Here is a 14,045-nt window from a genome sequence, read left to right as displayed (position 1 = left end):
AAAAAAACTCCCTATATGTCTGCAAATGTACCATGACTATATCAATTGTTGTATGGATTACAGTAGGCAAAAGCAACATACTGCAAGCCGCCCTGGACCTGGCGGTGAAAAAAAAAACGCCTTGCCGGTGGTTTATCAAGCTAGCCTTCTGTGCACTGCCCATAGACTGGGACACAATGAGGGCTTAGCTGATGGAGTGGGGGGGGGGGGACCTCATGGGTAAATTGAGGCATTTAAAAAGAAGCTCTGTTCAGTGGTAACATGATCCCACACTCGACCTGGGCTCAGCATTCCGGTCTGGCCGAGGGAAGAGTTCACATCGACCAGAGAAACTGCTTCAAAGGGCCAGCGCAGCGCACAGGAGATGTTTCAAAAATACATATATACTGAAAATGGTGTTTGGTAAGAAGAAATGAACAAGAGAGAAATGTCAAATTTTATCCCATTTTTATTGAATCTTTTCTTCCACAGTACATTTCATAGCATCACACCACAGTGAATACAGTTAGTACATGATGTGCAGAGTGTGTCACAGATAATGAAGTCTCAAAAAAAGCTGTGTGCATTGTTCTACTGTACCTGGAGAAAAGCCAATGCCTGTCCCCAAAAGGAATTCAGTTATTGCAGTAAGAGGAAGAAAAGCAGAGATCTCTGAACAGATAAAAGTCACCGCATTTTCTGAAATAAATTTTTTTGACTTGGCATTCACAGTAACATTCCTGTTTGGCACTAATTTACAGTCCACCGTGAATGAGTAAAAGCCTAGTGTAGGCCTAAGTGGAAGGGTCTTCTCCTGGACTGACTGACTGACTGACTGCGCTGCTCAAGGGGGGGAACTTTGAATCAAGTCACGTGGAAGGAAGCCCAAGAAAATCAATCACTCTTCCAGTGCAAGGATCACAGTTCCATAAAGTCATCGGCATTACTCAGCCCCATCTGTCCACCACTCAATCAATATGTTGATGTGCTTCCCCACACTGTCCTTTGTCAATACACCGCATGTCAGATGCACAAGAGCAGCAGAGGAGGAGGGGGGGGGGGGGGGGGTAGTGAGAGAGCGGAAGGTAATGCCATTTAATGGACGGCATTACCAGACAGTATTAGACACCAATAATTACATCTAACCATGTCTGGTAAGACGCCTATCAACAGGCCAGAAGGAGGGACGTCTGAGCTTCCACCTGTGCAGAGGGAGAGGAGGAAGAGGAGAGCCATATAGTGCAGCAGAGACAGGTTGAAAATGAGCAGTTCCTCTTTGTGTTGCAATCACAGATTTCTATATACACTGATTCACTTTGTACATTTAAATTGGCCAAGCATGCAGAGAAAAAAAAGCCACGAGTCAACAGAACCAAGGCCAGAAGCAAAGTGAGCTCGCTAAACTATTTCTGTTCTGAAAAATGTATTGTGTGACACCCAACCCATAGAGGAAAAAAGGGACGATTAGAGGGAAAGAAAAGCTATTTCATGTGGCTTGGTTGGTGGAGCCTGGGTGGGCAAATAAAGGTGCGGCTCAATATTTACGGGGGTAATTCTCCCTCCTTAAACAAACAGCACCTTTTCTGCTCGATCCTTGTCTTTTATTTGCCTTTGAATTCGCATGAGTGTTTGAAGGGTTTACCCATTTAGATTCACACTTTAGGTCCAGACACTGATGGAAAATGGTATACTGTGTGCACTGCAGTTAAGAAAATCTCAACTGTTTAAAATCAGGTAAATGTAAGGTTTACATTCTAAACGTACCTACCACCACGCGACTTAAAGCCTGTTTCTGTTGGGCGGAAGCCATTTTGTGTCTACCTTACAGTATCGTTTGCTTTTTCTTTTTCTTTTTGTGGGTCTGGAAAGCTGGGAGGAGGCCAAAGCATCTGAAGCTGGGTTAGTTAACCATAAAGCATTCTCATTCAGGTGAGCTCGTGTCAGTTTCAGGATGTGCCACGCAGGTAAGGCTGGTTGGACCAATCACCGCCACACAACACAAAGACTGTCGCTGTTCAGGGGGAGGGAACAAGGAAACAGGGCCTCGCAAGACCGGTGGAACCATCAACTGACGGCTATTCTTTAACGAGGGTGGGGTAGGGTTGCCATAAAAGTGAGAGAGAAAAAAAGGCAGGGAAGTAAGTAAAGGAGCAAAAGAAAAAGACTGGATAAAAGATGTATTCTTTGTCATGTCCCACAGGAGTCCTTCTACAATAGTCATCTCAAACGGAGTAGAACATAAAAAGGCTCAGACATTGAATGTCAAAAAATATATATTTTTTACACAAACTAATCCATGGTCTGTCACAACTGTATATCATCAGTGCCACTCTTCCTTTGTGTGTTTGTAATGGGACACCAGTCAAAACAGCCCAGGGCATAGATAGAGACAAGTTCTAACTTCAGAGCTAAAACAAATATCTAACGAGACGTGCTACCCCCAAAATACAACTACGCTTATTACCTTTCAGTGACGACACCAACGTAGGCCCACAGATTTCAACAGTTGTGGATTTATCATTCGATTGGGCAAACTACCCCCATCCACACAGTCACACCGGAGACCAGGGTCACCCAGAAAACATCGTTACCAGACAGTGTTAGAACAACAGTTGTACAATCCACCACTGTCAGGTAAGATGGATCCTGAGAGCCATTTGCTTGCTGCTCAAGTATCCAGGGCCCAGGCCAGGAGCTGCTGCTAGCATTCTGCTAAAGCGGTTTGTCTGCTTGCAGTTCGTAGATGACAATCATCATCATTACCAGGCAGTATTAGAAAAAGGGGATCATATCCAATGCTGCCTCGTAAGATGGAGATAATCACCCGGCATACACACAACATGTAATTAGTACACTCCTTACTGACACAAAGGGTTGGGATATCATAAGTTGTAGAGCATCATGTAACGTCAGTTCCAGTTTCTTAAAGGTTAATGAATGAATGGATCAGACTGAAGCTGATTGGGTGTGAGTCAGTCCTCCTGACCTTTACTACCTTTGTCTAAAAGTTTAAGGGAACTCAATGGATTAGAGTACATTTGTAAAAGTTTTAAGGTGGCAGACTTGTAACTTAAACATAGCCATGCATTGCCCCCCAAAAGTAGCCTTGTAAGTAGGAGTGAGGGAGACCACCTCTCCATAGTATACTTGCTCAGGCCTTGTTGTGGTCGGGGTTTTTCAGCTTAAACCGGCTGTCACAGAAGACTGGGCCACACAGTGGTTGTTAATGATTGCCCAAACCTGTTCCGACTAGTCTAAATCTACGGCGGGAGGGCTGCCTTTTCACACAATACGCGGCAGTTGCTAATTTCAAAACACATCAAGTCGTGCACATCCACTAGAGTAAAATTCCACGAGTGACAAAAGCACGTCAACCTCGGGGAGCTTTTTAAAGTGTTCAAGGTACACTGCTCTGCCTCTGATAAAGCCTTGTTGTCCTGTTCTGTTTTCAACAGATGCTTTACGGTTTAGATGAAAGGAAAAGCCCAATTTTTTTCTCTATATTTTCCGTTTGGTGGACCTCTTAGGCCGTCGGTTGTCTTTGTGTTTGCGGAGTGATGAAAGGCTGATGGAATGCTGCTCAGCCCGACCTGAGCTGACGCTGTGTGTGCAGAAGGTCACTGAATCAGCCCTCAGCTTACTGAATAACCTGGATCATTCACAGGTAGACCGCGTGAAAACCCTCACACCTCGGACTGCCATTTAAATGTACATTGTTACGTTCTAAATTATGCATATCCAGTTATCCTAAGTAGCCATTATACTGTATATTTAGTTGCATTACATAGACAATATACTTCATATTGGATATTTCAACTAGACCTGTCCATGTGCATTGAGCCCAACCATACCCTCTTAACAAAGTAAAAAACACCCCCCAATGAAAAATAATTGAACAGGTTTACCAGTCATTCTGCAATTAAAGCAAATGTAGAGCACACCGGAGAGAAAAAAAGAGGAGGAGGGAGAAGGAGAGGAAGAAAAAGGAGAGTGTGTAAGGGAGGGAAAAGTTCAGAAGGTGGAGAAAGAGGAAAATGGAGAATGCACCTGTAACCTTACCGTCATGAAAGGTACCCCCAAGGAAAGAATGCAACAAAACCAAAGTAAAGTGAGTACGTTTTGTAAGGGAGAGAGAGAGAGAGAGAGAAAAAAAAGATCTTGAATTTCCAGCCCGCTGCCCTGTGAAACGCTCCGTCTCTTTCCTCTGCCGGTCAGTCAGTCAGTCAGTCCAGGCCCCATGAAATGAGAAAGCCAAGCAGCAGAACCCGCTCTCCCAGACTCTATTTAGTTAATCATCAGCATTATAACCCAGTGCTGCAGGCCCCTCTGAGGAAGACAAGAGGGACAGAGAGATAGAAAGAAAGTGTGAAAAAAGATTAGCCCAGTGAAAATAACATTACCTGGTCAAAGTAGAGCATGTCTTTTCATGTGTTACCTTTTTCTCGAAAAATAACTAACTATCCAAAACCCCAAACGGTCCAGCAAACTTTGTCTAAGTTGTCCTCCGTTAGTCCAACTACTTCCTCTTCTGCTCCTCTCATGGTTACATGCTGCAGGTAGTTTCCCATTGTTGTCTATGGCGCTGTGTGCAGTGGGAGTCTTATAGCCTGCTTACGGCTTGCCCACACTTTTAGCCTGCTGGAAGTGAGGCGTGATCAGGTAACTCTGCCCTCTGCGCTGGAATGTGACTCCAGCGTGAAGTCAACAACCCCATAGGTAAACTGGCCTGGCCCTTAATCAATAGTTGCTGTCTTTGTGAGGAAACAATGGGCAAGGGAAACCTAAAACCTTATTTAACTCCGGGCCCTTATCTCAGCTCTACCTAATTGGGCCTTCAGACTACAGGAGGTGCAGCCTGCTAACTGTGCTACAGTCGGGCATTGATACCGCTTATCATCCATGGGGCCACTGTAGCTACTTGCTAGTGTTTCTGAATGTAAACTTAGCGTTGGACTAGATTTACATTTTGTCATTTTAGAGCTGGTAGCTCCTCCCCCTGTCCAGCGTCCTGTCACCTGTCTGGTTTGTATATTTCAAATGAACGACTACAGTTCTCGACATATTTGATCATCTAAATATATTTTGACTTTTCCATTCTAAACCTCAGTTCTTGTTACATCCCCCTTTACTGACAGGCTTCCTTTGCATTTAGTTTCTGAAAAAAAAGTAAAGTAAAATCTGTAAAAAAAGTGAAAAAAAAGAAAAAAAAAATCTAATTAAAAAGTAATAATACTGAAATAAATAAAAGTCCTACTCTTTGTAGTTATTTCCTATTTCCCAGGAGACCAATTTAATTGTAACATTACATCAGCTTGATTCAATACCGATTAATGCCAAAGGGTGGTTATTGTTTCTTAACATTTCAACTGTAGGAAGAAAATATCTTGAATCATATTACCTTATCACCATGGCTTCTTACAGCAGACAAACTTAGCACATGCAACATCAACTTTTTAAAATGGCCCTGGCCCATGGTTATGCAGCGTCATTCACCCTATCAGCTGAATCAAACCGCTGCTTTAACTTCACCTCGCTCACCCCACCAGGTGATAAGACCTGCACTCCCCCTTTTCAATTCAAACCCTGTATGCTCAAACAGGAACAAACAATCAAATCAGTACGCCGTTTCCACTGGCCTCCCAATCGTTAAAATCTCGCTTTTATGTTGAAATCCTACCCTGCACTTCCCTCAACTGGTTGCCATACACTGGCGGAGCGACTAGCCCTCATGTGACTCGCAGCTATTCAGGTGCATGAAAGAAATGAACAAATGTTGCCCTTTCCAACCAATCACGATCCTCCACCTCGCTCTGCACTCGCCGCTGTACTGTACACGGTCGACATTTTCCCTCCATTTTCCCCTTCTCCTTCACCCAGACAGCAGCAGTCCTCGTCTGCTTGAAAGTACACTATCTTATAGATTAGCAAGGCTAACTACAGAATGTAAAAAAAAACTCATTTCGGTTGTAAACCCTCTGCTGCGATAAGTCCAAAGCTGCTGTCTGTCTCAACATGCAGCCAAACTTCAGAGGCTGTGAAGACGGATGAGCAGACATTTTACGTCCGACACACATCCCCTTCAGAACACACTTCCCCTTTTTTCCATATAAAAGCACATAGCGGTCATTATTCTATTAAAATATCTACGTTTAAACACCAAATAAACAGCTTAACTGCATACATGTTTAAGAAAACCAAGGCTTTACTGTTCAACAGGTCGTTGAGTAAAGTTGCCAAATAAGTTCTGAACTCTAATGCTAAAGTCTGTTAAGCTAATGCTATTCTTAGCATTTAGTTCTATTAGGTTATTAAATTGTAAAACTGTTTCATACCGTGGATGTTGCCTGGTAAGGCACATTTTCAACGCTCTCTAGACGAAGGAGTCAGCCTGTGTCTTCGTATCCTCTGACAAGTCTGGCAGTTTGCCTTTACCTGCCCCAACTGGTCTATCCAGTTTAGGAATGAGCGTTGGCTCCTATTGTTTCCTCTTCTTTCTCCCCTGGTTAAAAAGGAGCTGGAATACGATACAGCAATTTTCTTTGGTTTCCCATCGAAACTACACCTGGACCCTCCTACATCGGCACACGATCGCTTGGAGGGCTTTCGTATCGTGACCTAATTCGCACATTTCCTGATCCTAAAGCCGATGAAACAAATGTCCTTAAAAGTTTTTTCAAACTCTACCGTCACCAAGCAACAGGTGACCGAGACAGCCTGGAGTCTTAAAGATGGAGAACCAAAGACAAAGAAGGGATCACATTAGTGAGTTTTACCCAGGTCTTTCTCCCCCAGGTGTGGTCAGCCAGCCAGAAAAAAAGCCCAAGACAAGAGACATCATTGTACGAGGGGTTCTCTTGACGCCCCGTTGGCTGGTCCTCTTCCTCTCCTTTCCTGCTCGCGCTGAAGGACAGTCGACCTCTGGAGTGGAGCGCTGACGAAGAAAATAAAAAAAAATAAAAAGGTTGTCCCTTTCAGGTAGATGCAGACGTAGAGTCGGAGGCTGAAGCCAAACCCTCCCGGAAACAAAACCGACCAGTTCTGAAGCGCGGCGGAGGCGACATTCTTCCTGCCGTCCGAGAACTTGTTCTTTTTTTTTCTTCTTTTCTTGTCTTCAGGAGCTTCCCCATCAGCGGTGTTTGTCGGTTAAGCTCCCGGAGAAGACAGTGGCTGAATTTGTAAAGGGCTTGGTTTACATGTAGCCTGACCCCTCCTCCCCCTTGTCCCCCCCACAGGTGTACATTTTCAGGTCGCAGCCAATCTCCTTAGCCTCTGGCGCTTGCGGGTGTGTCCCTCGCGCCGGCATTAGCCAATGGCGGTTGAGACGAACCCCCCTCGCCCCCCCCTCCTGTACTCCCACCTCACCGGTTCACTCACCTCCGCCCCCCAGGTATAGGCTTCCTTGTCTTGTCGTGTGTTTTTTTTTTTTTATGATGTCAGCTCAGGGCTTCTGTGGGAACGACCTCCTCTGTTCCCATTACAACACACAGACAACAGCTAAACCACCCTCATCCCCAACTGCCAAACACACCCATCCTGTCCAAGAAGAGACTATAGAGTAGATCATGAGGCCTGACAGTGACTGACTGTGGGGCCTAAGAATTCAAAAACGTATCTGCTTCATGCATAAACCTTTGCCATACTTCTGAACGGCCGTATAAACCCGCCATAACCTGAAATACCTGCCCTTTGCTCTCATGCCTTCCCTCAGCCTCTGTCTTTGTGTCCACACACCTTTTTTTCTTTCTTTTTTTCTTCCTAACAATAACTCGGCTAAGTTACAGAGAGCAACGGCAGGTGAACAAAGTGCAGGTGAGTAAAACTTGAGAAAGACACACCAGCAGTTTGAGTGGTGGGAGATAGGGGGTTGGGGTGGTGGGGTCGTTGGGGCTCTCGGCCCCCGGGGGCTAAACAGAGGGCCTAATCTAAAGACCCTGGACTGGGCTGGGCTGGACGCAATGGGTAAGGCAGCCCCACTTTCGGTCTCGAGGTGTAATTGTCGGGATTAGTCTCTCAACAATGAGCACAATGCCAGAGCCGTATCCTGTTTCAGAGGGGCGTGGCACAGGTTGCTGCAGAGCTACGTTGAAGGATGGAAGAGGGCGAGTGTTTGGATCCCTAAGACGTAAAACAAGCAGAACTCTGTGAAGTACAGACCCAGGCTGCAAATGCAATAGAAAACCCTCCATTATCCAGCTGTTTTACCTTCAAATGTTAAGATGGTTATTGCTATAAGGCTCTATGTTAGACCATGGTCAGGTGGTTGTTCCAACTGACTACTGATACTACATAATGAGTTGGTCTGTGGTTATCTTTCCTCAACATAAAACTCCTTTCTCAAAAATACGACGATAGAAAAAGCTGAAAATTCATATTTCTATGTAGGTAAACATTAAAGGAATACTTCACCCATACGGAACCAGCGTTCTATCATTATAAAATAACTATTATAATATAATGAATGAGGTTTTTCTTCCCTCAGTCTTCCCTTAGTCTTCCCTTGGCCCAGCTGTCCTGTTATTCCTGACCCTTACTGTTATGTCACAGTAAGTAAACTGTAGGGTTAGACAGTGAGACCATAAAACACTCTTTCTGCCTTTTCTCAGGCTAAGATGATCCGATTTTTAAAAAAATGCACATTTATACTAAATAGGATCTCCGAGTTCAATACACCTTCATATTCCAACCGGTGAAGGTAACCTTACTGCCTCTGCAATTACTCAACCAGCTTAAGAGGAGTTTAAAAACCAGATACTTACCTTCCTATCCTAATATTTTTAAGTTATTTGTAAGCCTAGAGTATCCGTACAAAGCTTATCTTAAATAATCAAGTTGTAACAAACATTGTGCATTAAAGGGATAGTTCAGTATTTTTGAAGTAGGGTTTTATGGGGTACTTAGGCTTACTTAGTTAATGTGTTACCTTATGGAGATGGCAGTCAGCGCAGTCACTACAAGGAGTTTGGGGGAGACTTTTCTGTAGCAGTCAGCATTGTTTCATTGCAGAGGGGGGCATTTTATTTCTCCACATGTATAAATGCTAACCTAAAACCTAAATATCTGTTCAATTGTACGCTAATCTGGGTTTTTTCCACAGCTTTGCCGTCAGACAGCCCTTTATTTTCTATCATTCCGCCAATCAGCTGCTCGACTCAGAGCTACTGTAGATTATTCAAGAGACACAAGAAAACTAAAATAAACGGCCATCTAAAGCTGTGGATAAAATTTCAGTTTAGCGTACATTTAAAGGGATGTTCAGGTTTTAGGTTAGCATTTATATATAAATGCTAACCTAAAACCTAAAGGGTTAGGGTTAGGGTTAGGGTTAGGGTTAGAGGGTTATATATGTGTGGAGGAAAAACGTTTTTCTGCTGGCCCCCTCTGCAACAGTACAATGCTGACTTCTGCTACAGCGATGCCTCCCTCAAACTCCTTAAAATGACTGCTCTGACAGCCATCTCCATAAGGTAACACACTAACTTACCTGCCTAAGTACCCCGTGCAACCCCACTTCAAAAATACTGAACTATCCCTTTAATACCAGACCCCACCATGTATGTTAATAGTGACAGAAAGTCCATGCTGAAGTAATTACAAATGTAACTTATTAGCTTCGTTGGTCCTTCACCCCGTCAAACCTATAACCAAGCTATACGTCTCTTCAAAGGGTGCAGGTAGTAAAATGCTCTGCTCTGAAAGGTTGGCTTTGTTTAGGCTTTTCATTTGCATACCAAATGAGGTTCTGGAGTGGAGCGCAGGGGCCTGAACTTATTTGGGTACTGATGGCTATCTGGCTGGCCACTCACGCAATGCAGGATGTAAGGACATCCATCAGCAGCCAGCTCTGACCAACAGCCTCACGATACACAACACAACACAAACACACACACACGCACACACACACACACACACACACACACACACACACACACACACACACACACACACACACACACACACACACACACACACACACAGACAAACAAACACACATACACACACAAACACTGAGGTAAACACATACACAAGCTCAAACTCCCAAACTGCTATCAAACAATGTGTGCTTCAATGTCAGTAGAACTTCAGGGCATTAGCCAACATGGATTGTTGCAGTGTGAAAACCTTGATGATGAAAATGTCATCCAGTTCACACAAAAAAAAATCTGTCTTGTCTTCTTCTGCAAATGTCCAGCTGACTGAGGCAAAGTATTTATTCAAGAAAACAAATCATTAAATTGTCAGCAGAGATGTGTTTTTCTCTTCTCCATCATACCTCCCAGGCTCCATAGAAAATAGTTTTTTTTTGGTCCAGTTTGAAATTTGGTCTGTGATTTATGATGGACTTTCCCCTGACTCACCTCCCACATCTTTAGTTCTTGGTTGTATTTCTTTGCTGATACATTATTATCCTCGATGGATAATATAGGGTTAAAAAAAACGTACTTTGTAAATATTACTGTGATGTCACAGTAAAAGACATCACAGTAATATTTATAAAGTAAGTTTTTTTTTAACCCTATATTTCTCTTTCTGTGATGTCACGAGAAAGAGAAATATAGGGTTAAAAAAAACACTCTTTCTGCCTTTTCTCAGGCTAGGATGAACCGATTTCAATTTTTTTCGCACAATTATACTACATAGGATCTCAGAATTCAATACACCTTCATATTCAAACCGGTGAAGTAGGCCTTTAACAACATGACAGCAGACGTGTGGATCACCGTTGGTATCCTTGCCACGGCTTGTCAACTGACGAAAGCAAAACAATGACTGATGTTTGTTTCATATTTCCCCATGTGCTGCTGCAGAACATTTCCATGTAGCCCTCCACTAATCTGCATTCAGTATCCAAGGTGACTGCTTATGCCTGATGTGTGGCTCCCCTCAGGCCTTTAACTGAAGCCACCATAACCCTCATGGTTCTCAGCCATAGGGGCAATCACAGGTCACAGGTCACACATAGGATTCTTAAAGTAAAGGAACGTCTAAGAAACTGCTGTGTTCTCATAAGACATGTCCACCATGTCGACCATTGGACATAATACTTCAAAATTCCAAATCGCATACTCTTTTTTTTCTATTCTACGTACTACAGTTGATCTTAAAAAGCATAGTTAGCATGCAGTAGGCATGTACTTTTACTTCACCATAATATTGTCCCTTAAACTTGTCTCCTGCTTATATTTCCGTCTCATCGCTGGTTGTTTTCACTCGGAGGCCCCATCTATGTGATGTTAATGCCAGTGCGCAGTGGATTGTGGGTCAGAATTGCCAAAAAAAAGCATGCTGATTACCACACTAAAAATCCCAACCTGATGTTGTGGGCGTCTGGGTATTTTTCAGCATGCTGCATCTTAATCACATGAATTAGGACATCCTTAATCTTTTTCTCTCATACTAATTAGCACGGGAGTGTAAATGGGTATTGGAATGCAGGGATTGTGTCATTATATCAGATGTGAAGGCATGGCCATCAATCATTATGTTCAAGCTACTTTAACAGGATTTAGTTGCATTATTTTTGTGAAATGACATTACAGAGAAAGACCCAAATGTCTGCAGACCTTTGTCAGGTATAAACATACTTTGTGCGCAAAATTGTTACTAAAGTAAGTACAAGTGATTGGCAGGGAGCTGGATTTTAAATTTCCTTTAACGTCTATGAATATACTGATAGAGTTACAGGTCCCTCTCATTGGTTTTCAGAAAGTACATACAGTAAATAAACTGAAGCCTGTTGCAAATGGGTACGAAAGGAAACCCATTTTAATATGTAAAACAGCAGTTATTCATTTTAAAATGAGTTAGTAGACAGTATACTAGCCACTAAGAACACTCCAGGATTTCTGCACACCCACAGAAAATGAAGGAAGATAAAGTAACACCATAGATCTGTGACAGAAGTTGAACAATTTGTTTGGCAAATAGGGTGTGGAGAGATGACAGAAGACTGGGCAAACATTGGCGCACATGCAGAGAGACTCATCTTTCCTTGTCCCCACCCGAAACCCCATCCCACTGCCAACCTGAGCAGACACAGAGCATGCCAGCTGCTACATAGCACACTACCTGTTGGACTGTCCACTAAATAACCAGCATGACAAGTATCAGTCAGAATATTGTGTGTATGCAGACAGCCCATGAAACTGATCTTGAAAAATGTCCTGTGTGTTATAACATATTCATCAGCGATGAATAATGAATAGCAATCATCATATGGTCAGAGACACAGTGTTAAAGATGGAGTCAGCGAGAGATTTCTGGAGAATTCTTGTTGTCAATGTCACCCTTGGTCAAAATCAGTGAGTATCTCCTCACGATCCGCTACCTGTAGATACTGTGTGTGCGCTGGCAAGAACCTAGTGTTATTACACAGCCTAGGCTCTGTAAACTGGTGTGGAAAGAAAGGGGATCCACCGTAGCTAGCAACATCTCCATTTATAGAGCCTACTAGGCTGTGTGTATTACACAATGTGTTTTTTCTGTGCGCACAATGAACAGGTAGCGGATCTTGAAGAGATAGTCACTGATTGTGTCTAAAAGTGATTTTGACAACAAGCGTTTTCCAGAAAGGCTGACTCCACCTTGAAGCCATCAATAGCTGCCCTTCTCGTAGGTTTTCCCCCCAAAATGAAAGGCCTTATATCACTTCATATACAGCATATGTCTTGTCTGTTGGCTTTGTGTCTGTTGTTTTATCCACCTGTCTCCTTGTGCTGCCCCTTCTGCTCAGCCTGCTATAGGATAATTACAGAGATTTACATTGTCTTAGAGGAAATTGGAGGACTTAGCCCAGGTGTGACTCTGAGAGGCCCCTCATTACACTGATGAGCAGTCAACCACTGATTTCTACCAAAGTCTCTCGCCAATTAGCTCGCTGTCTGCCTGGCTACCTGGGGAAACAAAGCAGCCCTCCTCACCTTACAAGCAATACAGAATATATTGAATGCATTGTTTTTGAACTGGTTTTTACTTGTTTTATATCAAAATATATAAAATTATTCATCTAACTTTTTTCGTTGCCAGGTTGTGAGGGGAAAACAAGCATTATTTACAAGTCACAAAGCCAAGAGAATCACCCAGGGAGCATTGCCACACCAGCGGTCTAGCAGCCCCTCACAGCCATGCTCTGACTTGCGGCCCCGCCACCAGCAGTGGGTAATTGGCCCCAGTGGGTTTAGGGCGTGTATTTGGATGGCGCGGCCGTATCCCATAATCTCCGATGGGGGCAGTTGTTGCCATAGAGAAGCCGAGTGAGGCACAACCAATTATTACTGCATCTTATTCCACAAACACACCTGTTTGGATCATCTGCTGGTTTACACACAAACTGCTCAGGCTGACAAAGAGATACATGGATATAATGTATTGTAATATACAATATCCATACATTCATATGCTTTGTTTTGCATGTTGTCCATGATTGCACGATATTCTGCCTTTGAATTTAACTCTTTTGGGAAATTATTTAAAAAATTATTGGAAAGGGGAGACATAAAGTATGTGCCATTTTTCTGCCATTTCAATCCACATGTGCATATGGTATATGGTTCACCTACGTGTCATTTGTTTTAAGTTGAAGAGTTACTATAGTGCTTTACTGAGCTTCTCATTTGGTCTTCTTGGACTCTTTTTATTCCTCAGATATCCCAATACATTGTTTAACATGAGAAGGAGGAATGTTGGTCAATCGAAACAAGAGAACGTGTGATGACAGCTCAATGGTCACTGATCTTACTACGTCTACTGCTTCCATTATAGACAAACTGGCAAAAACACAAAACTAAGAAAGTCTTTGTGAGCCAGGAGTGCATGTGACCTTAATGTCAAGTCCTCTCTCACTGAAGACACATTAAAAGACATCAATGCGATGCTACCTTCAGTAAGAGGCAGCTTCTCATGGTTTCTCCAAGATAAGGTAAGACGAGCTTGATTGAGTATCTCATTTTATCCCTCTTGTCCTTTTTGAATATTTTTACATACAGGTGGTACTGATTCACATTTCATTTTACCGTAAATTTTACAAGATGAATAATATTAACTCATTCAGAGATAAAGGGAATAAACCT

The sequence above is a fragment of the Ammodytes marinus genome (assembly GCF_949987685.1).
Source record: "Ammodytes marinus genome assembly, chromosome: 7".
Classification (NCBI taxonomy): domain Eukaryota; kingdom Metazoa; phylum Chordata; class Actinopteri; order Uranoscopiformes; family Ammodytidae; genus Ammodytes; species Ammodytes marinus.
This window is presented reverse-complemented; position numbering follows the sequence as displayed.